This window comes from Coturnix japonica, chromosome 15 (assembly GCF_054131305.1).
Source record: "Coturnix japonica strain WE chromosome 15, WE-NBRP24, whole genome shotgun sequence".
Lineage (NCBI taxonomy): Eukaryota > Metazoa > Chordata > Aves > Galliformes > Phasianidae > Coturnix > Coturnix japonica.
This window is the reverse complement of record NC_140677.1, coordinates 12,380,336-12,406,949: the sequence shown is the minus strand read 5'-3', so window position 1 is coordinate 12,406,949 and position 26,614 is coordinate 12,380,336. Positions and strand designations below refer to the sequence as shown.

Here is a 26,614-nt window from a genome sequence, read left to right as displayed (position 1 = left end):
AGCCTCCCTGAGTAACTGAAATGGTTTCTATGAGACAGTGTTGTGGCTTTTACTGGCTGGGTCAAGGAACAGATAGATCTCTCTCAGCTGAAGAAGTTACTACACGTGTTACACACAGTTTTCTCTATATTATGAAGTCAGCCTCATTGCTCTAATTCAGAATTCTTCAGGTAGGGTCTTTACAGAGCTCTTAAGTTTTCATTGTTCTCTCATCAGAATGTGTTACTTTTCCAACTCCTGGGCGTGCTGTGACTCTGGAATTCTACAGAATGGTGCCAGTGCTTTTGCAGCACCTTTCCTACTCTTTGCATATTGATATATTGTGCTCATCTCACGTATAACTAGTGCAGCATTTTGTTGTAAGATGTTGTTATAAATCAGCTTTATGTTTTCAAATGTCGTTGCAAGGTGGTGGAATGACTAAGCAGAAAATAGTGCACTTGCTGACAGCAGATTCTTGCCTTTAAGAGATAATGCTTGCGAAAACACAATATGGTAGTGTAAGCAGAAAAAAATCTGGAAGATGTGTGGCCCACTTCAATGCTGTGACCTTGGATACAATGGAAAGACTTCTCAAGCAATCTGTAGGTAGTCCTATATACAGTCTTACCTGCCTTTATGAAGAAAGAGATGAAATAAAGCAGAATCTTGACATGAAAGATAACTATACTGTTTTGTTTTTGTTTTCTCTTCTAAGGTTTGTTTTTAGTACATTTTGAGGTCTAAACAAATACAAATTTCCTTTTTTTAATGTACCAGCTCCATCTAATGCAGCAAATATACTAAAGATATCAGAAAATAAGTTTTTTTTGTTTTTGTTTTTTTTTTTAATTTCCAAGCAAACCTTTATCTAATAAAAAAAGGCTGAAGTTTCCTCTTTATTCTCCAAAACTTCTGTTTGACTATGTTATCTATGTTATCATTAGTATACGTCTGTCTTATTTTCATTTGAATCTGTTCATTTTATGATGGGAAATCTTATTCTAATCCTTAACTCTCTTTGTTCTGTGAAGGCTCCTACTTTGTCTACCTAAAGGCTGTGGTAACAGTTTATGCAAAGTCTCTTTCAGACTTTCCTAACCAATATCCTGATTGAGAAATCTTTATTATTATCAGCAAAATGAGTTCTGAGTGCTGTCAGACATGTTCTGTTTTTATTTTGTCATGTTCTGACATAGTTCAGAACTACCAAGTCTTTTCTGTGGTTGTGTGGAGATTAACAGGGCAGAGCTATTTATCTTCTATTTATTTTTTTTTTCTCATTAGTCTCCTCATTCTTTTGTTTTTTGGGTCTCTGAAGGAATTATGGGAACTGTCATTCATTGCTTGAAGTCTCAGAAGAGTTAGGTAGTTCTGGGGGAGGAGAAGACATGGGAATATGAATGTCTTGATATACTTAGCCTGAAACTAATAGCAAATACCAGGCTCTTCATCCAGCTGTGAGCTCTAGAACAACAATGTAACTGCGTGAAACATCTTGTAACTTCAAACTAAAAAGACAATGTGAGAGATTCCCAGACTGCTTTGACTGTGGCAGAGCTGAGGTACACTTGTGGTTACTTCCTTGGGAACGGCTGCTGGTGCTTTCTGTCAAACATAGCTCTTTTAGGGTGACATTTCTGAAAGGAAGAAAAAGTACATATATTTTAAGCAGAGTGCCAATCATCCTAGAACAGTAGCACTGGATGACGTTTTCCTCTCCCTACCATCTTATCCCCTTGTCAATAATATCTTTGGGCCAGTATTGCTGTGATTAGGAAAGAGGTGGATTGCTTTTTAAAGATACTTTACTGAGTATTTAAAAACAAAATAGGAAAAGAGGACTATTCACAGTTAGCTGATGTAGCAGGGCAAACTAAGTGGTCTTGAAGTTGCAGTTACCTGAAGATCATGAAAGTCACTGCACCTGTAAGATAACAGACAAGATGCTGTGTCAGGACATTTAGGGACAGTGTATTCATTGTTCTTCAGTTGTCCAAAGTAGCAATTAATGTGATTAAGCTAGTGTCAAATCTGTTTTAAATACTATTGCACTGGATCATTAACTTTAACACTGTCATCATGTTCTCCCTACTGCATTTACCTTATTTAGGGAAGATACTGATGCTTGCCATTCGCTCGAATTGCAGAGTATATTAATGCTTCTCTAATTCTCAAGATATTACTCAGCTATTTCTTGTACTAGGAACTGAGCCAGTAGGGGGGAAAAAAACCTCAGTCCTATAACCCTTAGTCACCTATAACTCCTACAGAAATGGTAGCAAGAGTCTCTAGGTCCATAATTTGCAAACCTGTTGGTGGTTAGCCAGGGGTATGTGTGTTTGCAGGGGGAAGTTGATGTTTGTTTTTCTTCTTGATGGATGTTCCTTTAGGTGACCTCTCAGTCTGTCTGGAATAAAGAGCTGTATTTAGATCCTGTGAAGGATATATTTCAAGGTAATTCCTTGAAAGAAGGAACTCTCCAGATGAACTTTGTAACTGGATTTCATTCTATAGGACCTGGGCAAGGATTCTGATGTCAGTTACACAGTTGTGAATTACAGAAGCAGTTACTCAAGTAGCAGTTGTTGTAGGTGGTTTCTAATCTTTACCAAATAGACTTGAAATAAGGAAGTGGACTAATATGTACCAAAATATCTTTATGCTATGAACTTATTGTAAGGAAAGAAATACATCTTCATAGCTGCTTCATTCCCTAACATATATCTTGGAAAAATGGCCATAGTTTTAGGTAGAGATTAGCTTCTTTTTCCACTTTCAACTCTGATGCACAGCATAAACTACATTACCTTAATAACCTCACTGCTCTAGATTTTATGGCATATGTTTGTAGTAGTTCATATCTAGAAATAAACCAGAGGGAGAACTTTCACAGTTCAGTAGAATTATCTGACTTGATGTCTCCTGAAGAAGAATGAGATTTTTCTCATACACTAGCCAGATGGGTTCCACAGATTCCATGTTATAAAGTCTAATCTGTACTCCTGGCAACAGTTACTTTCTGATGTGCAGCTTAGCTTCAGTTTTAAATTTGGGATGTCCTTTGCTTTTTAACTACGTTACTTACAAGCAGTCACTGTCATTTAGTTACAAAGTCAGTGTGCCATGGCAAGGATTCTGTGGGCACCTATTGGCTGATGCTAATTCACTACCAGGGCACTAATTCCCATACATGAAGAACATATAATCCAATTATAAATATGACACTAAAGGAAACCCTGAATTCCACAAATTATGCAACAGTGCTTTAGTTCTTGTTCCTGCATGTTCCTTTTATTGGCTTCTGAAAAAGAATGACTTCAAGCAGCTGCATTTAAATTAAGGTTGAAGTAAGTTATAAGCAGAATAAAACAGTCATAATGTTTCAGTAAACAATAATGGTACCTTAAAAATGAACAAAATATAAAATCCTTCATAAAAAAGTCCTATTTGCATTCATTGCTCTTTCATCATGAAGGCCACATCTTCTCATGTGATTTGCTTGCTTCACAGCTATTGTTAGCACTTTAAACTGCATTTTGCCTTAGATTATAAATGTGTTGGTATGTCTGGAGATTAATGGTTGTGTCATGTAAAACCTAGATGCAATATATGACATGAAAGTACAGTATAAATATCAACATATATGTATAGACAACTAACAGATAATTATCAGTAGCTGACATATATGTGAAATTATGGTGATTCTAGGCACTGAAAGTAACCACCTTTTTGCTTCTTAGTGCTTATTCTCATTGGGAAACCGTGGGTTCTTTTCCAGGATGCTCTTGTATGTGTTAGTACTTTCTGTGAAACACTCACAGAGAAAAAAATGCTGAAAAATTGACATTTCTCAAGCTTTCACTGACAATCCATATCTGACCTTTCCATCAAGGAAGGAAAAGTCATTATAGATCAGACATTTTTCCTGCCTGAAACTAAAGCCAATGCAATGTCTATAATAGGTTTCCAGCAAATTAGCAGAAGTGGTCTAGCATGAAAAAAATCAAATACACCTTGTGATAGTTGCTTTTGGAGTTGAGAAATTGATTTTATTTTAAAGATACATTTTTATTTTTTTTTTCACTCATAGTGAAGACTTTTCCCACACTGTGGCTTGCTTAGCATGGATTTCAGTTGTATATTATTACATATAATGGATTTTGGTACACTTGGGACTTCAGAATTGTGGAGCAACAATATTTCATTGTTGCATTTTTTTTCCCTTGCAATGTTACAAACATCATTGCAGAAGTACATCAAATTCATCAGAAGACCCAAACAAAAAAAACTAGCCACAACTGCTAAAATAGAAACTATAAATTCAGGTCAGTAATACATATCTGCAAGCATACGTATATACAAAAGACCCTGCATCTTTTAGGCTATATTTTAAAATTCCAATTACAGAGCAGTAATTACAGTGAGGTTAAGATAAAACTGTCAGCCCTTAGTATTGTTTGAAAAGGTCTATTGTAATGATGCTCTTTAATGAAAGCATTTTAGATGTAAGGTGAGTCACTTACAGTATGTTAGATATACATTTCAAACACGAATAACTTATCTTCACTGAAAAATGACCTTTTATACTATCTTCCTCTGCTAAAACAGATATGCAAGCCAGAGATTTTTATTTCAATATGTAGTCAGTGTATGTGCATTCACTGATTTGGCAGGTGTAGCTGCAGCTTATTTCATAATCTGAAGGATAGTGATTCAGTTATTTACTAAATGAGCAGGTCATCCATGGCATCATTTATCGAACTGTATCCTGGTGACTTCTGTAGAACATGTTCACACTGCAGGGATCATCTCCAAATAACTGATCAATAACTTCTGTGTAGTACATGCTATTATAGTTCCATTACGGCATGCGGTGAAGTGGTAACTGCAGTTAGTGTCATCCGTTTTGGTGTGGAAGAGCTGATAATGGAATCAATTATTATCATTTGTTTCAATTATTGGGACAAACTGGTAGTTCATGATTTCCTGCAGTTTCTCAAGGATATGCAATGAACGGTTGGATAAAGAACTTCTGATAACTGAACTTCTCTTGTGTAAGCTCTAGAGCTCCCAGCTTGTGTTTACTTGAAAATATACTAAATGTTCAATACAAAAAGATGTCCAAAATAACAAATTTTCCCTTGTGTTAATTCCAAAACCTTTATGGCCTTACTATTGCTATTGAATCTTACCTGTGAGAATGTATTTCAACTCTGAAGTGAACAGAGCAAAGTGAATCATTCACTGCTAAATCCAGTGCAGAGCAGTAATGTGTGAGGGCTGCTCCAAAAGTAATGCCTTCTATATTGACCCACAACATCAGCGGTGGATGTTGGTGGTGTGGCAGTAGAGACTGAACCTTCCTACCAATATTTCATTACATCTTGTTGTTGTGTAACAGATAGCAGTAGAGGGACAAGTATGACAAAATTGCATCTGACACGGAAGTGTCTATGAATCAAATGAATGGAATTGAATTCCTCCATGTGGAAAAAACGCTATTGCTGATATTCATCTATACTTGCTGAATGCTTATGGAGATCAAACAGTGGATGTGAGTACAGTGAATATACTGTCCTAACTATTGCCTTGGGGTTACAGTAGGTAGTTCTATCAAAATATTAGCTTGAAACCTGGTAGTGTTGGAGGGAAAAATGAAGAGTTAGGGAAGCAGCTACAGAAGTTGTTATGCCTCTGAATGAAAGTACAATGTGCAGTTCAAGTTGTCCTTTCTGCAATATGATATAGCATAATGAGAAAAGATGCAGAAGATGGTTTCAGTGATGTTTACAGGTGTGGAAGTGGTTTTGTACAAAGCACAGCTACAGAGACTCTTCAGCTTTGATAGGACAATTGAAGAGAATGTTCAATAGTGTGGAGAAGTTGCTGAATGAACTGAGTTTTTTTGAGATGGTCAGTGGTAATTCAATTGCTAACCTAGTATGGAATGAGAAGTAAAATGAGTTAGTTCATTTATCAGGTGGAAAAGCCAAATAATTGTAGTACAGATGAAATTCAACTGTATCATTCTGTCTCCTTCCCTGTAGGTGCTTGGACTTGTGACAGCATATTGCCTGGTTTCATCAGTGTAACATCCAAAAAACTGTCAAGTTTCCATTATCACCATCTCTTTGGTACATGTGGAAGATTTTCAGTAGATGATTCATGAGACTGTGTTGTTGGAAAGGACTGCTCTGAAATGTGTGTGGCAGATGTCAAAGGAATATTACTTATATATTTTAAGTGCTGCTTCCAATTGGGCATCTTTGAAGTGTAAATATCCTATAGCAACAAGGAATAAAATTCTGAGATCATCAAATTCCTTTGCAAATGGCTTTCTGGAGACAAGTTGAGTTTTTATTATGATACTGGCTATAATAATCCCTTTTTTCTGATAAGGGAAAAACCTAGAATAACAACTCAAGCCACCCTTCTGAATGGAGCATGTTTTGTAGTTAGATTATGTACATTGCTATAATGGTTGTCAATGGTAACACTCTGCTCCTTAAATAAAGAAACAAAAATACACTGCTTATTGTAGTTTAATTAAGGTGAAAGATCTCTGTGTCTCTGACATGGAATGTGTATTTCTGGCTACCATAGCAGCAACACTCTCATTTTATAAGCCAAGAATTCATTAAAAAGTGAATTCCTTTTTTGTAAGGAGTAGAATTTTGTAATAACTCTGGTAATCACTGTTCCAGATTCCTCTATTCATCAGAATGGTTCAAGATGCTGGGCAAAATAAAGGCTGATACATTATAATTCATTATAATTCAATGAAGGATTCAGTGGCAAGAAGACTTAGTAAAGGCAGTCATTTTAAAAGATATTTTCACTCCTAGTCTTTCACTGGGACTTGAAGAAGTGTGTGAATCTGTTCTCAATAGTTCCACCATCAGGGATGATCTCTGTACTGTGTTTTCTTGAGGAACAGGCTATCTTACTTTTCATTTCATCCAAGATTAACTGATCTGTGACTGCACGTAACTAAGACAAGTCCAGTGGTTTGAAGTATATGTACGGATGTCATTAAGGTGGCTTTGTTATCTAACTTTTCTGTTGTCTTAATATAATTATACAGGATATATATATATATATATATATGCTAGGAATGTAATCATATTACTCTGTTTCAATAATTTATATGTATATATATTTTATTAGAGAATTGATGTTTATTTAACATTCAGTGGTTTATTTATGAACTGGTTGTTGAAAGATGGGGCTGTTTCCTTTAAGGAAAGGAATAAATGAGCCATAAGCATGCTGTGCCAGCCTTAGGCTTACTGAGCACTGATACCAGCTTATATACCTTTTAGCAGGCTGGGTGAAACCTGTGGGACAGTTTCATCTGTGAATTTTGCTTATGTGCCTTGTTATTTGCAGTGAAATATATTTTATGGAGGTCAGTAGCATGAGCTACTGTGCATGTTTTTATACTGTACATATATTTCTGTATCTCATATATATCTATTTCTATTTAAAAGGCTTCTTTCTAACAGAAACTGCATCGTTATATAGTCAGACACTGTGTTTTTATGCTGTGTATGCCATGCTCCAAGTAATGGTCAGAAAAATAGTCTTTCCTCTTGGTTTCTGTCTGTAAGTTCAAATGCGTTCTGAGATGTGACACTGTCAGCTAGTTTTGTGCTTTCATGTATTTGCTCAAAAAGAAGTGCACTTTTGATGTTGTTCTACTTATGTCTCATCAAAGGTTTTGTGGCAGCTGCATTTCATGGTTCTCTGCAAAACCACCTGGAAAACATCCCTCCTCTGAAAGTGATATTCTTAAGAGGGCCTTACAGACTGAGATTTGCAGGTTGCTGAATGCTGCTAAATTGAAAACGACCTTATTTGAAAGTAAATGGATGCCGTCAATCCTTTAAGAATATCAAAAGCTACAGTACAAACAGCTCACAAAATGTAATGGGTGCCTGGAGAACCAGCTGTAAAGCTGCAGTGCTAGTGTAATCTGTTGAATTCTAGTCATATAGAAGATTTTGCACATCTCTTTCAAAACGATATTATGCCGAATGCCTATTTTAAAACTTTACTGAATATGTGATTACTTGTTCTAATTGAAAGAGACAAGACGTACATTTAATGGAATTGTGGTTAAATACTCCCAGTACCCTTCTGCTTCCCACTATGAAGTTGCCAAGGAGAAAACCATATACATTAAGTTTTAATTTGCTTTTCCCAAATGTGGATGCATTTAAAAGATAGCTGATGAAGTATCATTAGGATTTTCCAATGATAGTTTAAAAATAATTGATATACCTTTTAAAGAGGGATAATGAATTATGAATGTTCATAATAAAGTCACTCAAGAAGTCTCACAGGGATCTGTCCATGGACCTACATTCAGTGTAATTGTATACATTTCTCAATTACTCATAAAAGAAGTAAACAATACACAGCATCAGCAAATTTCACATCTTCAATTATTTTACATAGCTAAAACTTCATTTGACTGCAGGCAGATACAGGGAGATTTTAATACCTTTTATACTTTCATAAAGTGCCAAGTAGTATGTAGAGAAAATATACCGGATTAATCCTGGTGGATTTAGAGAAGATGCTTTTTGGTGAAACAAGTATCTGTTTGTAACAACTCAATTTATTGCCAAAGGAAAAAAAAAAAAAAAAAAAAAAAGCAAACAAAATCGTTGTTTTAAGCTAAATTACTCAAGGAAAATTAAGATGTAAACACATTTGAAATTAAGGGAAAATGCAAGTTGTTCTATTTTCTTTTTCTTTTTGCCTTGTATTAATCTGCTGTGTATTTCCATCCATCTTTTCTAGTGGGACTTAATGTTGTGATTTGTGTCATTAATTTATTCAAAGTGTTACACATATAGCATGTAATAATTACCTTTTACATCCTGTAGTATCGTTTTCACTAACTGCTGCATGAAAGGACAGATATCTCTGCACTGATCTGACATCTTTTACTCCTCAGGTGATGTAAAGGAGCCAGATGCCAGCTGTAATTAATAAGCAGATTTTCTGTTGATGAAATGCTCTCAGCTGGAATAAAGCACAGAGAGCTGGCTTCTGCTTCACGTGCTTGTGCTACTCTGACCTCACAAGAGGGGCAAATTTTAATCCCTTAATCCTGCTAATGTGTAATGTCCTGTGAAAGACATGTATTGCTAGGTCACTAGGGTGGTAGTGCCTTGCCCATGGGATCATGGAGCTGCAGTTATTTCCTTGTTTTCGATTTGTTCCATTGATGAGATGAAGAATGTAGGCAAAACATAAAGTGTAGAAAAATTTGGACTGTATTGTTTTTCTGAGTAATGCTGGTCCAACTGGGGTAAAAAGTAAACAGAATATGGGATATATGTAACTTTGTTTTATGAAATATTCTACATCTATGAATAACATGTGATGATCTCGTTAGTCATGTGTTGAATAATAAAAGAATGCTTAAGAAAACTATTTCCTTAAAAATACTGGCTACATTTCTACACAGAAAAGCATCTCCCAATTTGCCCTTCTCTCTGGGTCTCTCAAGCCAGAAGTGTGCATATGTTTTCTATTAAACTGTTTCCCTCTTTCTACGTTACAGTTGAAGTTAAAGCAAGAATAAATTGAATGAGAAAACAGAATGAAAATTAGAATCTTTATTCAAAATGTAAAAGTAAAACATTCTGGGAAAATTTTTATGACTGTTCAGAAAGAAAAAACATCAGGTTTTAATTTATCTGTAGTTTTGTATGATGTATTTATTTCAAATCACAGAGAAAGGAACATTTCTTCAAAGAAGTAATGGCTCTCAAAGTTGGAATGTGTCATTTATTTGAAGTATTGTTGAAGACTTTTTAAATGAGTTTCTTAATCTCATGATTGATGGCCAAGTGGTAACTAAAAGTTTTGGAAATTGCAGTGTAAGAAAGAAGTTTAAACTGTTTTCCTAAGGAGCAGCTTTACCCTTCGGTTTCTGTGCTACTTGTTTGTTTCCACTAGGTGTCTCCGCACTACATAGGAAGAACATGCAGCGCGTGGAAACAGATAGAATACACGAATGCATAAAAAGATGGTTCGAAATACAGTTCAACGGTAGGTTATAGAAAATGGGCTTATTTAAATGAATCCTATCTTTCAGATTTGAAAACTTGAAGGGCAGCTGACTTTTACTTTCATCCACAAAAGTGCTGAAATGTGTACTGGTACAGATACTTTATGATGATCTCACTTTGAGAATATGATATCTGCTCTCAGTATGTAAATACTCAGAAGGTAGTGCATCCTATTTATTTCCCTGGCAGTTATAATGGATATAAAGAGCACAGTAATATTATTTGATAGAACAATTTCTCAGCTTTGAAACTATTTTTTTCAATCAAGTCACCGTCATTATCCATGCATTTTTGCCAGCAATGAACAATTACTGTGTGCCTCTTCCATAAACATGTGCACTAGTGGAGGTGCCTTGCTGTTGCTGCTGCTGAAGCACACCACCCACCACCTCACTTTGCCAGCATCCACTGTTTGATCTCCAGGGAGCAAGTATTGATGAGTGCCAATGGATGCCATTTTTTTTCTGCATGGAAGAATTTTGCTTCATCCATGCGTTAAATAGATTGTAATTGTAATAAATGTAGAAAATATTGTTTTTAAAACCCAGACCGTGGTGTGATGCAAAGGAAATGTTAGGTCAGGTTCAAGGAAAAGTTATTCATGTATTAAATGGCCACAGGACTAATATGTTTAAGGTACAGTTCTAGCATTTCAAAGGAATACTGGTCCACAGAAACATGTCAGTGTTAAGATGTGAACCAAAACAAGAAACTTTGCTGTCCAATGTGTATAAATAATATGCCTCAAAAAAAGCATTGCACTTTGACAACCATCTATGTTCTGTGGTGCAGTTCTGCTTTAGTTCAGAAATGGCATTACTAATCAGTCTTTGCTCTTAAGTGTTTATGAATTCAGAAATACATGCATACATATACTCATATACTAATTTAAAACTGCATAAATAATTGACTTTATTTAACTACTAATCCATGTGAAATGTTTGTACTATGATTTGACAGCTGCTTCCTTCTTTCTATATCTTCCAAATAATTTTTATAAGGTCCTTGAGGTTAGAGGCTACTGTGTCATTAGAATTTGCATCTTCAAAGATGTGGAAGTCTGTGAAGTCAGCTGCTAGAGTTCATTCACTGTTTCCAATTGCTCCTTCCTTAATATTCAGCTTTCTTAGCCTGTAGTTCAGATGTCTGGGGAAGGCTGGATTTCAGCTCTAGCAAGTTCTTCAACAGCTGCAGCTGGTTAGTCAGCATTTTATAGGTGATTGTCATTGTGTGATATGGCAGTGAGAATGCTGCATTGAATAATGCCATATATTTAGTAAGCATAGAGCTTCTTCAGGAAGCATAAACATTTAAATGTTTCCTAAAATAATAAAAACTTTCTAAGCTTCATCTGTTATACCTACAAAAGTTATACATAGTACTTTCTGAAGCATCTCTTTAAAATGTTTGTAGTCTACATCCAGAATCATAATGATTTCCAGTCCTGCTATACTGGACTATTCTGTGTTGAGGTGGGAATGTTTCGTTAGCTGCTTTTGTCATGAAGAAAGCTTTTATTTCATGAGAAGGTTATGTGTGTGGTTCTTTTGCAATGAGCTGTGAAAATAACTCTGTAATAGAGCATTTCCCAACCTTAGGATCAGAACTGACAACACCCTGGCTCTAGTCCTCAGCTGCACTGCAGGCTCTTTGCACCATGCCAGCAGTGCAAGGTGACTCCAAAGCCAATTTAATTGGCCATGGAGGGATCCTCTTAGCATAAGGGTTTTCCCTGGAGGCTGTACAGTGTGTGTGGTTGGGCCTTCCTTATAGAATTGCCAAGCTGGCTAGAGCAAAGCCTTTGGGACTATTGGCAGCCAGTGTAAATCTGATTAGAATTTGGGCAGCTATGATTTATGTGAAAAGACAGGGCCAGTTAATGCATGGCCAGCCCACTCCTCAGCCAGTGTTTACAGGGAGGTATTTACAGTGTACTCTGTGGTATGCAGATTGTTTCGCATTTTTATTGTATCTGTCCATACTACGTTAAATACATGATTGTTTCCATTAAAATTGTGGAAAAAAATAATTTAATCAACGTATTTCTATCATCTTACTGTATAATTCTCATTGGAATAGAAATGCCCCAGTTCATGAATTTAACCTCTAAGCTAGTCATGGCTAGGGTTAAATCTAACCCAATCTAGAGAACTGTCTGTTCCACTGGAAGGAGTTAAGAGATGAAGAACAAGGGATGTGCGGTTAAGGTATTTGCATGAAATTGTTAGGTGAGTTGTGGGAAGCATTTTAATTTTATAATCTTTCATAAATTATTCATTTTTTTTTTTAAATAGCATCACAAATTTGAACACAGCTAAAAGGTACCAGGCGTTAGAGTAAATCACAGCTTTTGCAGTCACAATGGAAAGCATGCCCTTTCAGATTCTTATGTTTTCTCCAGCCATTTGTTCACCGGGAAAGAGTGAAGGAAAAAGATATCTCAAGCTTTTCCCCTTTCATTTTCCTCCTCCTACCTAGAAAATTATGGCACTGAGTCAGAAGGATGTTTAAGAATAAAAAGAGTAGTTTTTTGTTTACATTCTTTTACTAGTTTTCAGAGCTCTTTTTTATTTCAAGATTTTTTCTTGTAGTTCTGAGACTATATTTTGCAGACTACTCATACTACATTTATTGATGATTCAAAACCATTTGCTTTTTGAGAGGTTGTTTTTTTTGTCAGTTTTTTTTTTTTCCCCTTGTTTCTTCAGTACATTATGGATGATTCTTGTTAACACAAGGAAACAATAATATAAATGCAGTTGTTGGTATAGTAATAGGATATAGGGCTTGTCACTAATTCAACTGTTCTTACTTTGCCCTTAGTTGGACTGTCACATAATACCTCTGTTGGTGTTATTGATCCAAACTGCAAATAGAGCAAATAGATATCCTTTGGATTTCTAAACCTTCAGATTAGACAAATTACATGTTTATTTTAGCAGAAAGACCAGGGACTAATCAGTAACAGAGGCAGTCACATCCAGGTAATGAGTGAGGCATATCAATGTTAAGACAGCTATGGCTGTTTCCTTATGTAGGACCTATTATCTTAATCATGACTGTTAGTTTCCATCACTCTCCTTTTTTTTTATTTTTCCTTTTTTTTTTTTTTTTTTTTTTTTTTCCATATTGAATATACAACATATTTTGCCATTTTATTTTAGTTCTCACTTCTGCCCAAAATAGTGATACAGGGTTTCTATCATACATTTACCATGTGCCTTTTTTCACAGTCTAGTTCAGGAAAAAACGCCACATTTATCTCCTGGATATAAAATAAATGATGGTAGCAGTGGTGCAATTAGCATTATGAGGGAATAATAAAATGTCTCTAGCTTAACAAACAGCTTGGTTCACATTTTTTCCTCTATTCTCAAATGCTAATTGTAACTTTCAGTTGGACCAAACAGCTCAGCAAAAAGAGTAATATCACCTGAAAAATATACCCCTGCAATGTTTCACTGTGGGGAACGTAGTGGTATGTGAAATTAAAGGTACGTCACATACTGGCACATCAGCTTAGTCACTTCACCCACTCTGTAGCACTGCAGACTTTAGGTGACATGCCACAGTTGAAAAGCCAGCATATGACAAGCTCTTCATTTAACCGAGTATGCCAGATGCTGGGAAATACTGCAGTCTCCTCTCCTGTTTTGTATAATCAGTTTTCCTGCCATTGTGCTCTCTCAAATCTGGTGTTTTGAAACACCCTTTAGGCAGAACAATGATTATCTATACTTTAAGTACGCATCTGGAATAAAAAATGAAAATAATCCTCTCCACAAATCTCTTGCCTCTACATCTGCAATCATTTAAACCTAACCACTTATTTCAGGACCCTACATTTGCCGATGAATGTCAGAAATCCACATGATGTCCCAAGTGCCAGATTTTGTATTTGGATCTCTGACTTAGATGAATAATGTGTAAAAGTTCATGAGGTGTGAAACTGCATATAGATGGTTCCTCACTCGTTTATGCACATGAGGACATTAAGGTTTCTTCCAAGGTCAGTTTAATTTATGCTCACCAAATGCTATCAGAAATGTCACTTGCCTCAGAGATAGGAAATGACTAAGCATTTTCTTCATATTAGTTTACTGTTCCACCATGCCCACTTTTGAACCCCTTTTGAAATACGAAGGATGTAAAGACTCATCCTCCCTTCTGGTATTTTAGTTTAGTTACCTGGTACTTTTTATTTAGAGAAATAGATAAAAGCAAGGACAGAAGTTAGGATAATTTTTTTTGGGTGGTGCACCTGTCACCAGCACAGGGAAGAAACAGGATCCTATGAGGAAGTGGAGTGTGTAATAGAACAAATGGACGTGGTTTAGTGGGGAAATATGGATAGCTGGTGGATTGCTGGACTGGATGACCTTGGAGGTCTTTTGCAATCGTAGCAATTCTATGATTCTATGAAATGTCTTGTGGTGTCTACTGCTAAGGAGCATCTCAGGAGAATCCAGAATGTTATATGCTTGCAAATACTCAGCTGAGATACATTCATTTTGCGTAACTTATTGATACAGAGGACAATAATTATATCAACCCATATGTAGCTTTTGCATGTAGATAACATATCACTTATACTTTGCCAGAAGCTCAGCATGGCTAACACAGTGGGACTAGCTTTTAAATTGATCAGAGACCTATCTGTAGTAAAATCATAAATTTTAACATATTGAGATATGAACATATAGTCCATCTTACACTAAGTTGTTAGAGTTCATGTTTACTTAGTTCTGGAAAACAAAACAGTTGGCTTTCTGTGCAAATTTGTTTTTGGATTTATTCAGTTATGAGCAAATGCTGAGACTGTCATGCCATGTTAGCATTCTTATTGTTCTGAAATCTGAAAGACTTGTGTTTGAGCTACAGTAATGTGAAGACGATGTGATGATTTAATGGAGAAGCAAGTTTTTCTAAATATAGAACTTTTTTGTTGTTGTTTTATTTTGCTTTTTTAAACACATATTTTTTTCCTTTTATATTGCCATCTTTATTTTCAAAAATACTTGACCTATATATTTCAAATGTATGGAAAAGTAAATAAAATATATAAATATGAATGAGTAGATATAAATAAAATATTCATGCTAGAAGAGAAACGAGATTTCCAATATCCAAGCTGCATTTTTGTTATAATTCTGGCTGAAAATATGTCTTTTGAAAGTATATGTGGACTGAAAGTTCAAGTTTCTCCAGCCATTAATTAGTTCCACAGAATATTGAGTGGATTTCTGTGAGTACCGAGGTAAGAGATTAAATTCTTAAGTTTGAAATCTGATTCGAAATCTTCTGATTGGTACCCAAATATAATGCCTGTTTTTCAGAATGTTAAGTGTCAGTACATCATACTGAACCAAACTATTCCTATGGTTAAAATGATTAAATTCTGTGATTTATTTCCTTCTAGAATCTCTACCTCTTTTTCTGTTGAACTCTGTCAGATGTTGACAACGATGTGTTGTTAATGACCTTCTGAGGAGGCTTAGATTTTTGTAACAGAAATTAATGTATTCAGATGACCATGTCTTTAAATCCCGATGCTATGTGATTGCCTCTTTACTGAATATTTATGAGCTCAGAGATGTAAACTGACCTAAATGGAAAGACACCAGCTTGAGTTTGCGTAGAAGTAGACCTGGAAAAAAAAAGATGATAACTAATGTAGTAATTATATATTTTTAAGGAAGTGATCTCTCTCCTTACCTGATCATCACAAAATTTACAGTGAGTTTCTGAACCATTACTACAGCAGGAGTTCTAGGGATTGGGAATCCATTGCTTAGGGTTCGTGAATGCTTTGGTCCTTTTGTTGAGTGTTTATTCCTAATGTCTTTCATGTTTACATGATTTTTGCTCTTATAGTTGCTGTTTGGTGATACTTCCTCTGTAAACTTGCAGTGTATTAGTCACATTTCTTTGAAATAATTGCTCTTAAAATAATGTACTGCTCTAAAATACCCAGATTGTCCAAGGTGAATTCTTTTGTGGTGATGCAACCTGATACTCTTTGATGAAAAACTGTACATGTGGCATTTTATATATTAGGGAAAAACAGGCTGACTGTGTGAGAAAAGGAGTGGTGAGTCAGGAGAGATGAGTGACCTTTTCCTTTTTTATTCTTCACGTTCATCTAATACGTGGGAAACATAGTCGTAATTTCAAGATGATATAAAGTCACCAGCTAATTAATTCACTGTAATGTATAAATGATTTCTGAAGTGAATAAACAGTGTTTGAAAAAATAATAGAAATATAAGAATTTTTAAAATAGGGATTTGCACATTATCAACAAATAATATTCATCTGCCACACCACAATTACTTTTAGAATCTGCCATCTTGGTGTGCTTCATTGCAATTCCAGAGCATTGAGTAGTGTACATTAAATGACTTCTTGCTTTAATACAATATAGAACTGTTACTGAAATAATTGTCAGTAAAACCTCTGCTGTGTTACTGCAACTGTTTTGGCCATGGATTATTTTGTAATATAATTGCAAAATTGATTTAGGTTAGATATAAGGAAAGAATCTTCTACGCAGAAGGTGGTGAGGCATTGGAACAGGTTGCCCAGTGATGTTGCTGATATCCCATCTCTGGAGACTTTCAAGGCAAGGCTGGATAAAGCCCTGGGCAATATGATCTGGCTGTGGTGTCCCTGTCCATTGTGGAGGAGTTGGACTCGATCACCTCAGAGGTCTCTTCCAACTCTGTAAATTCTATGATTCTATACATGAAAATCATTTGATACAAATTACAAAAAGAAATCCATATAGATGCTGATTTCTAAAAAGGTCTTGTAAAAGTACATAGTTGGGTATGTTGGAAATTGAACTGGAACATGTGTGAGCATGCTGGATTTTGGCTTATGTTCTTTTACTTGGGTTTACAGTCACTGCTAGGCTTACACTGAGGTTAGCTGAAATCTTGTTACAGTTCTAAAATCCACCTATGTGAAATTAAGTGGTTAATGAAGCATGGCTAAATGGCTGCACACAAGTGAATAAAATGTCACTCTTGAATGATCTTATGAAAAAATGTATATTGTGTTAGTAAGGATTCTCCTCACCCCCCAGTGTGCATTTCTGATTCTACAATGATAGCATACACTAGGAGTATAAATACACCTAACACAAACTTTGTAAATAAAACTTCAAGGTGTTTCACGTAAGTATTTTTTTTCTTTAATAATTGCATCCTTCAAACAGTTGTAAATCTAGCTTAAGAACAATTTGTTGTGATGCTCTCTGTTAAACAGTTTACACAGATTCCAGTGATTTTTAAGAGACTCCAAGAGGAGAAAGGAAATTACTATCATAACATTGCCTGTATTTGTTAGTACTTTTTCTCGAGGTGCCGTAAACATGTATGGTTTGAAGAACTCCTTTGGGATTCAGAATTCTTGGAGAAGCCATTGCTACACATAAGTATGTGTTTATGTAGACCCATACACCTGCACGCAATATGCACTGAGACATCCTAGGCATCTGAAATATGTCTGAATAAGTTATTAGACCGTTCATAGGGTATTAATCAGACTAGCTTGAGTGTTTGATTTAGAAACAACTGATGAATTTATCATATTGACAAATGCGTTTTCCTTTTATGTGGATGTTTTGTATCCATAGGGAAATACATGAGGTTGTCAGGGTAACCATGAAGTTCTAGGATGAGTAAATATTTCAATGACTTTATGGCTCTGTATGGGGTGAAAAGTATTCTATTTATGGTCATTTTGACAAATTCCAGGGTGGAGTGCATCTAGTATCCCTTATAACTAGGTATGCACTGACTGAGTCCTAGAATCTCTATCAGGAAAGTGATGGTATTGCTCTGAAAGTTCTTTAACAGATGTATCTAATAGAGTCTGCCTGACTTTGCTTTCCCTGAAAGAGGTTAACTTGCTCCTAACTGAATGTATTTCAGCCAGGAAAAAATGTGGTTATCTTGGTGAGCAGCACCCAGACCTGCTCTGATGGTTTGCAAGAGTGCAGGCTGGCTACTATGAGCAACTAGTGATTTCATTTGCCATCCTAAATTAGACACAGAGAAACCACTTTCATGTGTTGAAATATTTTACTGCTTTTGGAAAAAAGTAAAATAAACACCAAAGGTGCCTAATGATAAAGGTTGAAAGCCAAAAAATTGTGAGTCTTAACTGTATCTTGTGATGGGATTAAGTCAGTCTCACAGCTCTGCTTGGCTGAGAGTTAATGGAATAGCTTCTGCAGAGCAAACATGTTCATGAATGTAGAGACTAGCTACTACTAATATCCATAAGCATAGCTACTGCTGTAGATCTTACTGATAAACTTAATTATATGAAGATAGCTAAACTTTCCAGATTTCAAAATATCTTGTTTTCCAGAACCATGTAAGGATTAGCTTTGGAACGTTTACATTTGGAAATATAAAATAAGACAGTGGACATAACTGCATTCACACATTCAGTGTAAGAGGTGAAACCTAGCAATCTTGAAGTTGGATGTTATATCATCACAAACATTTTCCACTGTAGTAAAAATTCAGGTTAAGGAAAGCCAGATTTAATGGATTATAAATATTTGCTTTACATTTTTGTGGTCTCAACAAAAAAATATTGGTGTAGAGCCACTACCCAAGTACAAATACATTATACTGATGAGACTACACATGATTGACTCTGTCTTCATTACCTTTGGTTGTAATGCAATGATACTGCAGTTTGAAGCTGTAGACCTAAAATGGCCTTTTTTAACAGTAGTATTAGTTACTTTAAAAAAGTGATGCAACTCTAGTAAGAAGAGATTCAAAGTTGTCTGTCATTCTCATCTCTGAGATCTAAGCAAAGTTTAGAATTTTATTTTAGTGCATAATTTAGAAGCTTCTCTCTAGTGGAAATGAATTCAGCCTTAAGATGTTTAAGATGTTTTAAAAGATTTAAAATGGTGGAGACTTTTGTTTAATTCTCTTTGGACAGCTCAGTTCTGCACAAATTAGAAGTTAATTTAATAATTTGCTCAAAACTTAAAACTCCAGTTCAGATGTTTCCTATGTTCTTTTGCTTGATTTTATTTCTTTATTCCTTCTTTCGAGGGATGGAATCTTTTTTTAATGCTTCTCAGCCATGAATGGCTGATAAAGCTTTGCTATTTTTGGTGAAATACAATGCAGCTAATTTGAATAAGGAATACTGCACGCTGGTTAAAATGCTCTGGGATAGAGAAGGGGATAGAAGAAAGGCTGGATATTGGGAGGACTATGGATACTTTGTTTTCAACTTTGTTTTAACAAAACTATAATAAAATCATTTGCCAAGGTCAGATACTTTATTATAATACTACTTGAAATATTTCTAAAATACTTCCCTGAAGTTGTGTGCAAGTCCAAAGTAACTTCACTCCTATAGTGAAAGTTTTACAGTGAAATAGAGGGTGATATGTCATTGAGAGAAAGCACATCACAAACAAATATCCATAAATCCTAAAAATGACTTTTTAACTTATTCTTCTAAGAACTAGGAAGCCTTGATCAAAAGGGACTTTGTCAATATTTTTTTACAGTTTCCAAGCTGGATTTGTGTGACTACCTTGAATGGCTATTACTTGCAATGATTTCAGATATTTCAGGACTGAACCTGAAATCTGCTGATGCAGCAGTCATTGAATGCTGTGGCAGTTGCTCATGCATTCAATACAGATTTTTACTAAGTATTTGTGGCTGATCTGAAAGTAATGTTAATATTTATGGCATTGGCCCATAACTGAATTTCTCCATTTGGAAAAAAATGGTAGACATTCACATTCGTTGATAGTTCCTGAACATTTATGGAGATTAAAGGGTAAATATTAGCAAAGTGTGGTGGTGGCTGGTGCATTTTAGCAGTGGCTACAGCAATGTACACAGTCCAGACTTAGGACCTTCCAACTTTCACCTATTTGGGCTGATAAGAGATGAACTGCTGGGGCAAATTCTTTCTAGCAATGTTGCTGTTGTAGCAACTGTGATACAGTGGATCACCTCTGCCACTGTGTATTTTTGCAAGTGTGGCATTCAGGCTCTTGTTCATTATCAGCAAACATGAATAGCCAATGGTGACCACTATGGTGAAAAACTGCACTTTGTAGCTGAGAATCTGCTCTATCAAACTGTGGTATTGCACTCTTTGTACCAATTGTAGTTTCTGTTAAGGTAAATAGGAGACATTGCTACATAAATACTACATAACTCCCACCTGTGTCTGCTCCTGAGTCGGACCTTCGCTTTCTGCTTGCTCAGAGTTTAGTGCTTTTCATTGTGTGTCTTTTACTATAGTATAAACATTCAACACTAAAGTAGGTTGTACTTCTGTAAGATCTTGCTCCCAAGAAATCTCATCGTAGTGCATTGTCATTAGAATCAAGGTATGTCTAAACAGAGCAATGGGGTATCATGCGATGAGCCCCAAACAGGCTGATAATTCCTGTTAAACCAGGAGAGAGTCGTGCTTTAGCTTCCATTAATCAGCTTATAACTCTTTATCAAGATCAGTGAACTCGCAAGATGTTAATATAGCTGTGAGATTTGATGCAGAGTGTCTTAGGGGTGATACTTTGGACTGCGAGGTGTATAAAATATTTTCTTACTGTATATTTAACAATCGTTACGTGTTCTGTGCCAGTCACATAAAATACTTTTGACAAGTCTCAGCTGCATTGTTTAGAGCTCATAGAAACTGGAATGACTCTCTTTGGCTCCACTCTTATTTATGTTATCATTTATTCTTTGAGGATTTATGTTTTGGGTACAAATACAAATGTCTTTGCTATGCCTAGACAGATGCATTAGGCAAAGTAGAATTAAAACTCATTAGAACAGAATGGAGAATTTCCAGCATCTTCCTAAGAAAAGGTTTTTCTGAAGAGAAGAAATGAAAGCTATTTATTTCTTCACTAACTTTTGTCTTCTCTCCTATGCCATTTCACAAGTGTAGGGTAGGCTCCTAGCACCCAGTTTGTGTTATCTTCTGAGGATCTAAACAGTACTGAACCTTGTGCAAGAAACTGACAGTGACAAAGTGTAGGGTCTGCGTTCCTTTCATCTGGCTCACATCAAACCATCGCTCATCTCAGAGACTCTCTCTCTGAGTTGGTCAAATCTTATTTCACTGTTTATATCAAAGCATTTGAATAGCATCATCATTTTATGAATATTTTCTAAAGACATATTTAAAATACAGCTACTGATGTCAGTCTCTTTTGCTTTATGAAGTGGGTGAGAGTAACTGTGATTTAATCAGGTTTTCTTTTCCTAACCCATCAGCTGACACATGCATATTTCCCATCTGTGTATCTTTTTCTTTCCTCTAGGAATTTAGCAGGAAGCATAGTATACATTGAACATTACTAGATCCAAATATTTTAGTAATTTCTATTCTGGTCACATCATAAATATTCCTTTGAATACTTGTTCCAGCACGTACTAAAGGTGTTTGAGAACAATATACACAACTTGTAATCTTGGAGATCTTTCCTAACCTTAGTGATTCTTTTGAGTGGACACAGCAGTGTTTGGTTGATGGTTGGTCTTGATCTTAGAGGTCTTAGCCAACCTTAATGACTCTATGACTCTATGAACTGTGTGGAGTGGAATTGATTTGGAATCACTAGAATACTATTAAACCAGCATACTCATAATTACTTCTCATAGTTAAAATATTGCTGTTATCTATAACCACATGGGAAAGGGAGATTTCTAAGGCTATCAGGTGTACAATAATGAACCATAATGCTGCATTGCACTTGAAAAACCAATTCTTTTTCTGGATCCCATAGAGGTAAATTAATCTTGTCTCTTATTTCTCTGTGTTGCATGCACATTCAGAAGTGATGAAATGAGACACCAAGCCAGAATTAAATACTCAAACACATTTAGAAAATATGAACACTTTGTTCACAATAGGAGGCAGAACCTAAGAGCAAAACTACGTACAACTGAATACCTTTGAAAGGTGGAAGTGTCAACAACAAATATTAATTTTGTAGATGTGGTGACTCTCTCAAGGTATAGCCTTTAAACAACAGTATGTATTCTTAGGTGAAGTAATTGGGATATGTGTATTAGGTGTTAAATCATAGGTGCCAGTGCTGGCATACATGTATGATGTCTTCAGATATTTTAATTAGAATTAACTGAAATAAATTTTTGATTTATTCCGCTTATTGAGTGCCAAATTATATATTTTATGCATTTTTGGCATGTCCTATTTTCAGCAGCATGTTAAGATAACCCACATTCCTGAGCTCAGATTACTCATGTTCATTATAGTAGTGCCTAGGGACCAACTATAGCAATGAAAATGGTAGAGATAATATATTTTGATATTTTATCACACATAGCAGTTGCCTGTCTCTGCCCTTAAGCTGCCTTTAAGATCTTCTGTTAGAGGGAAAGATTTTTTTCTGCCTTTAAAAACAGAGGACTCCCTTAATTATTCAAGACATTCACACTGCACCTTTTTAGAGAAGTAAGATAAATTACAATTAAAAACAAACACTTCACCTGAAGAAAACATAAAAAGGTTGCATCCTTTATTATCCACAGTGCTATGAATTAGGCTTTTTAGTATATAGTATCTCAGCCCTCAGCATCCTGGCAGTACAAGTGGAGCTATGTAGCCAGCTGTCTCTGATCTCACATGTTGAACATCCTACCAAGAGCAAGAAACTGTCAAAAGTTTTAAGGGATATTTCTAAAATATTCATTAGTTTAGAACATACAATACAACATTCACTTAATTATGAGAAACTTAAGTACAGGTTTACCATATAAGATGGCTGGCAGGGATAAAATCTGTAGTAAGTAACACTGGAAAGGTACAAGTTTTTACAGCATCTTGTAATGAATTCTCAGTTTTGGGGGTGTTTCTTTAAAGCTAACGCAGAACTTGGTAAAGTATCCGTGCTGTCTACCTCCTTACTAGAAGGTTCTACTGTAGCTTGAGAAAATTAGAAGAGACCAGTTGAAGATCTTTGCTTAGTGTCCCAGTATTTTGTTTCTGATGCAGTAATGTAACATAAACAGGCTGGATGTCATTTTGCAATTTAAGAAATTTTAATAATACATTATTAACTTCTAAGTGCTGTTTATAATGATAATTCTTTGCATTTATGCAGAACAAAACTCTTAAATTGCTGACAAGATCATGCATCGGAAAACATTCTGAGGTCTGTGGGTGTACAATGCTCTCTGGCTTAGGTCAGAATCCTCTAGGGGATATATTCTTCCTCCTCTTCATATAACTATCCTGCTGAATCTCAAAAGCTCTTATTCTCTGGCATTTTCAGCCAGTGCCCTTCTGGTTTCTGAATTGATAGGAGCTCTTTTTATTCTTCCAATAACAGCTTCATTTCCAAAATTTTCATATGGTAAATTTGCTCTGAAAGTCCAAGAACCCATCCAACTGTAGTTACTCCCTTGTAGCTCTGATATGCAAAGCTTGTCTTGCCACTAGTTATAACCAATTTTAGTGTGCTGGAATGCATAACCTGATTTAAGAACCAGAGTTGGTGTTCTGCTGTTTAAAGGAATTTCTCTGGTATGAATATGGAGGTAATGTGTTTTAATTTCATTCTGATAGTGTTTCTTAAGTTTGTGATCTGCCGCAGACATATCTAATTTTAAGTCTAATTCAACGTGTACCTTTTAAGATCTATTATAACAAGCTGCCTGATTTAGTCTGAGTAGTAAACCGTAAAACACTTCTTCTCCGACCCCTCCCAGTGCTAATTATGTCTCCTCCTAGAAAGATCTCTTTCAGTCTGAGTCCTACAGAGGAAGCAATTGGCTGCTTTGTTGTTCTGTTATTATCCTCTAACTGCTTGTACTGCTGAATCATCCTGTCTCATCTACTAGTGTCTTTTCTTGTGGTCAGGTGTTCCAGTGACCTTGGCACCTACAAGAATTTTGCTTTGGATTGCTGATGGAAATGCAAAGTTAAATAGAAGTTAAAGCTTCTTCGGTACAAAGATGTGATCTACATTCTAGACAAAGAAAAGGATTTGAAGCCTAGGAAGCTGTAACAATACTTTGCTTATGCCTGGCATTTAACTCAGTTCTTCTTACCTTTGGCATCCCATGTCCTGTTCCCCTGGGGACAAAATTACAATCTGCTAGCTGCAGGCTGACTCTGTTAGATTACTGCAGCTGACAGCTGCAGAACTCAGGACTGGCCATTGAGCCAGCAGCAATGAGTTTGCAAACATAATTATGCTCTGCATGTCTTAATTTTAACTTAAAAAAAAAAATAAAAAATAAAAATCATGGGCTGATAATACTTTTGGCATCGGTGATGGCTGACTTTATCTGATGTAATAGAAGTGGATATACCTGCATGTGTATGCGCTTTTTTTCCACCCCATGGTATTGATTTCATCTTTTTTTGTTGTTGTTGTTTTCTTTCTTTCTTTCCTTCTTTCCTTCTTTTTTCTTCCCCAGAGCCTGAGTTCTTGCACTGTCATCCCTTTATTTTCAGTTATAGGAAAGAATGACACATGTGGAGGTTGAGGGGAAATAGAAGAGATGGATAGGCAAACTGGAAAGCAAACAATGGAGATGACATTAGGAGGGAGCACATGCCAATGTATGTCACTGTCTTAGCATAACAAAGGAAATCTGAAAAGTCTGTGCCATATGTTACTTTGTATGAGTAGAAATAAAAGCACAAGTATTTCTAATTTATGAAAGAAGCTGACTGGTTCAACAACTAGGAAGTTTTGGATTGAAGATAATCTTCTTATGTACTTTTACTGGCTAAAGTAAGTTTACTACTACTGTACTACTTGTACTTCTGTAAAATGCTATATCACAATTTCATTATATCACTAGTTTTTTTAAAAAATAATATACAGCGGTTGGTTTTTTTTTTCCTTTTTTTTTCTTTTTCTTTGCTTTATTACAATTAATAGTAGTTTGAAATGTGACAAAAATGGGTGGTTTCGGTTCATCTAAAGGTGGGCACTGCTAAGTCATGGCTGAACCAATGATTGATCATCTGGGGAAAGGACACAACCAGCCCTGGGAACACAGGTGAAAGTGATTCAGGTTCCACCCCTCCCTAAGCCTCATTTAAGGGCTGGCTGCCCCAAGAGAAAGCCTCTACTCTGAGATTTGTACTTGTAGAGTATTTCCTGAGCCCTTATGCTTGGAATGGGTAAGCAAATCCTTCTTTTTTTAACTGGATTATGACTATTACTCACTTTTTGGGTAATTTAGAATTAGTGTTCTGCTGTTACATTTCCCTACAGTTTTCATCTGTCAGTATGGAAGTAATCATTATTTTGAAATCTGTTAGTATGTTATGTTGAAATTACTCTGCTGTTTGGGATCTCCCAGAGTAGTGATTGCTGATACTCTGTCTGTGCTTGGACTTTTTCCCCCTCACCATGTGCGTGCACGCTTTTACTTTTAAATAAGATGAAACTATTGGAATGGTGCTATCTTTTTAAAATCCTTTCTTCCAGTTCTGGCTGAAAGGTATCTGGTATGCAAAGACCTTAGAGAAACCAAACTCAGCAAGTTATTTGATTCGTACATCTTGTGGATTTGCTTTGATGTCTTTGAATGTTCTTGCTGAACTCTTTCTAAGGCTTGTGAGCTTCACCTATCCAGTGTGACAGGGGAAATAGATTCATTTTCTGCTACCTGGAACATGTACAGTGTAGTTACGAACACCTATATGAAGAGTAGTAACAGCAGTAGAACGTGCCCTGCAACTGCTTTCTGCTTACTGGCTTCATTCCATTAAACATCTGAAATAATGGTAGTATTGAGACTCCATGTCCATGGAGTAAGTACTCAAGGGGTTGAGGATGAGTTTCTGGAACTGGAGAATATCTGCTGCTTTACTGAGGAAGGAAAAGCTGACTTTGATACAACTTAGCACAGCTTAGAAACCAACACCTGAAAACCTTGCAATTAATATGGTTCTTATCTGCTTAATTTTCCTTTTAATAAGTATGCGTCAAATCTGTTTCCTCTCCTTTTGGTGTTTTTGACTTTGTAGTTTTCCTACTTTCCTTTTGAAAAGATTGCTTTTGAAAAAAGAACTAGTTTAAAACAGAAAAGCCCATTCAGTAGTGCCAAAATATGCATAAATTCTATTTTAAGTCAAGACTTATTCACATATTCATTATCCTATCTTTACTGCCTTTTCCTATCACTGCTGTATTTTGACCTAATATGAGAAATGAATCTGTCTCTCTTGATTTGATAGCTTTGTAGATATTAAATAAGGAAAAAGTCTGCTAAAATACTTGTTGTTTTTTTATCCTTGGTCAATCTGGATATGTACTCTTCAAAGTTTTGTTCATTCTTTTAAATGACTCATAGTGAACAGTAATGACAGACATCTTAGAGCAAGATAATCAGTACTATTAAACTCTCGGTAGTATCTCATATTTCTCTTTTCGTTCTAAACATAATCAGATGAGAATAATAGATAAAAGCTCATCTGGGGCACTGCAGCCTATTCCAGGGAATAGATTTAACAACATGCTTCAAACCTGTGGATTTTCT

The 26,614-nt window shown here is 35.7% G+C and overlaps 2 long non-coding RNA genes across 2 annotated transcripts; one reads left to right on the top strand and one right to left on the bottom strand.

Moving 5' to 3' along the window:
• Window positions 1–61: 61 nt before the first annotated feature.
• On the top strand, window positions 62–6,301 carry LOC146758366 (uncharacterized). The gene is made up of 2 exons (XR_014934654.1): window positions 62–170; window positions 6,030–6,301. It is a non-coding gene; the product is annotated as an uncharacterized LOC146758366 (long non-coding RNA).
• LOC146758365 (uncharacterized) lies at window positions 718–24,557 on the bottom strand. Its single transcript, XR_014934653.1, has 3 exons — window positions 24,428–24,557; window positions 1,882–1,906; window positions 718–1,619 (listed from the first exon to the last, which is right to left on the bottom strand). It is a non-coding gene; the product is annotated as an uncharacterized LOC146758365 (long non-coding RNA).
• Window positions 24,558–26,614: the final 2,057 nt, after the last annotated feature.